A 3,579-nucleotide genomic window follows, 5' to 3' on the forward strand; every position below is an offset into this window, starting at 1 on the left:
TTTATAAAATTTAAATGTGAAATAAATGAAGAAAAATTATTTACAATTTAGTAGGTTTGATAGGTTGTTTTTTATGATTTTTTATTTTTTAAGTTATTTTTTAAATTATACCATTATTTTAACTATTAAATTATTAATTTTATCAAATAAAATATTCTTGTTTTATTTTTTTTTAAATTTAAATTTTAAATAAAAAATTAATTTTAATAATTTAAATAACTAAAAATTCAAATTAACTTATTTTTTTTATTCAATTAAATTTTTGAATCAAAATTCTAAAAAATAAAAATAAAAAAAAAGATCGAATGAGAGAGAATTGAGTGGGTCTTACATATTTAAATAATTAAAATAAGATTAAATCAAAGGTCTACAAGGGCTTGTTCGTTTCAGGTTATTTAAATAATCGGGAGAGATAGAAAAATGATTATTGATAATGATTGGTGATAATTTTAAAGAAATAATAATGTTTTTTTTGGTAAAAAGACTTAAAGGGTATTCATATATATAAATAAAATAAATAATTATAATTTAAAATAGAAGGTATTTTAGTATTTTGGTTAATAATTTGATTGATTTAAAGGATGAGTGGAGGAGTGAAGTGACAATTGATTTGGTTGGGTTATTTGGAAAACCGAGATCCGAACGAGAGGCCCAAGAAATTCAAAATGTTTGCTGGCATTTTAGAGTTTCCAAATAATGTCAATTTATAATAATTTAGAGTTTGCTGTGATTTTTTTTCATCTATTTTTTTTAAATCTATTCCTATCTCCTTATAATTTTTTAATAAATTTATATAAAATTATAATAATAAAACTTAAATTTAATATATCTCTCCTTTTTCATTTTTTACAAACAAATACAAAGTGATATAATAAATTTATTTTTATTTATTTTAAAAAAATATATTTAAAAAATATATTTTCTAGATAACACATAATAATCGGCATATAAAAAATGTATGCAAAGATTAACAACCTTGTTATAATATTTATTTTTTTAATTGTATAATTGTTAAAAATTATAATAAATTAAATTTTATAAATTTTTATAATGAATAAATTAAATAATGAATAAAAGATAAACAATAATATATATATATATATATATATATATATATATATATATATATATATATATATATATATATATATATATATATATATATATATATATATATATATATATATATATATATATATATAAAGTTATTTGGGGAGGGATTGACAATTGAAGGATTTAATGTCATTTGAAAATTTGTAAGGAGAAATGATAATTAAAAGTAAAAGAAGAGAATGAGAATTGAAAATTTTAAATTTTAAATTACTGAAAATAAATATAAATAATTTTTTATATAATAATTTTTCTAAAAATGGATATAAATTATAATAAAAATTATTTATATATATTATAATAAAAATTATATATATATATATATATTTAATATCATATTCATAATATATCTAATTAATATCTTGATATTATATATTTTAAAATATATATTTTTTAATTTAAAAAAATTATTAATATTTAAAATTAAGTTATATATATATTTAAATATATATTAATTATTAATTAATATTATAAATATTTTAGGTCTGTCAGTATTTTTTGTCAGGCTTGTTTCGTCGTTTTATAGGATTGTCGCGGGTGTTAAAAACAGTCTTATCTAGTAATTAGATGGGGTTCATCAAAGGTCGTCAAATTTATGATGTCGTATTAATAGTCAATTAGTGCATTGATTCAACTAATTCAAGAGGTGAAAAATGTGTTTTTGTCAAGTTAGACATCGAAAAAGTTTATGATAGTGTCAATTGGGAGTTTTATTTGATATAATGGACAAAATAGGAATGAATGCGAAATAGATTGGTTGGATTTGATTTTGCCTTTTGAAGGTTAATTTTTCTATTATTGTTAATGGAAGTTCTGAGGAATTTTTTAAGAGCTCTAGAGGGATCAAATAGGGTGATCCATTTTCTCTTTTTTGTTTTTCATTGTTATGGAAGCTCTCTAAAAAATGACGATCTTCGCAAAATACTCGTAACTCATCCGTGGAGTGAGTTGTGGGTCAAGAAGATATCATTTGGCCATATCACATTTGTTTTTCGATGATGACACGCTCTGCATGGTTCAGACTACTTATATAAATTTTAAACACCTTCGAGATATTTTATGATTATTCAATGCATGTTTCGGTCTTTGAGTTAATCTTAATAAATCAGACATATTTTTTTTCAAATTCTGTTTTGAATAGAAGAAGGATAAAGTTGACAAATGTGTTGGGGTTCAAAGTTAGTGATCTTCCGTCAGCATATCTTGGTATGTCATTAGGTGCTAAATTGCAATCCAAGGTCTCTTAGAACCCGATTATCTCTGAAATGAAATGTAAATTGTTTAGATGGAAAAGTAAAATAATCTCGAAAGGGGGTCGGCTAATTCTCATTAAGAGTGTGTTGTTATCTATGTCCACATATATGGTGTCGTTATTCATTTTCCTTAAGCGCATGGCGGTGAAAATAGAAAGAATAATGTGTAAATTTATATGGATATATTTCTCATATATGTCTTTCATCTTATTATTTTCCCCATGGAATTTAGAATACTTGAAGGGTCAATTCTTTTTTTTTATTCTTACCTTCCACCTTGGAAATCCTTCTTATTGGATGATCATGATACCTCCCAAAAATCGAAATTCTTGATCAATGTAGGAACAAAATTACCAGTTTTGTTCAATAAGATACCAAAGTGGATGATTGAGTCATTCCATACTAGAAATAATCACAAAAAGTCCTTTGATAACACATATTCCTATTTCTCAATGATATTCCATGATCAAGATAATTGGCTGAATCCCGTGAAACAATTTCATAGAAGTTTATTGATATATTCTTTTTACGAAGCAAATCGACTTCGATTCTTGAACAATTCACATCACTTATCCTTCTATTGAAATAAAAGAATTATGACATAAATCAAATGTGAAATTCTTGAGTAGTCTATTTACCCTCGAATGATAAATTCCCTTAACTTAATTATTGATTAAGCAAGTAAATTTCTATGAGGATATTCTAACTTATCATTTTCATTTTGTTATCTAGTTAGTTGGGATAAAATTAAATATTTTAAAGATCAATGAGGTCTAGATATTCGAGATCTTATTTATTTTAATAAAGCTTTTTTTTATCAAAATGGTGTAAAAGAATTGCAATGGAGCCGAATAGTCTTTGAGCATCGATAATTAGATGTAAGTATGGTAATGATTGTTTTAGTTGGTTCACCAAAATGTCCAATTATCCAACGGGGTGTAGCATTTAGAAGGGAATTTATCCTATGTAGAAAAGTTTTCGTGAACAGTCTAGATTCGTTGTGTCAAAAGTCTAGCTACAATATATCATGAGCTTGTTTCCATTGATATATGTCAATCCCTCCTTTGTAATAGGAACCTACGAAGCTCCAAAGGAAAGAAATTCATGCAACCTGTCGGCCATACAACTAAAGAAATGGCTCAAGAGAGGAGAACAGACCTTTGTTGCAACATTGGTGGAACTAAAGGCCGAAGTATACCAAGATATTCCAGACAAG

Source organism: Impatiens glandulifera, unplaced genomic scaffold, assembly GCF_907164915.1.
Source record: "Impatiens glandulifera unplaced genomic scaffold, dImpGla2.1, whole genome shotgun sequence".
Lineage (NCBI taxonomy): Eukaryota > Viridiplantae > Streptophyta > Magnoliopsida > Ericales > Balsaminaceae > Impatiens > Impatiens glandulifera.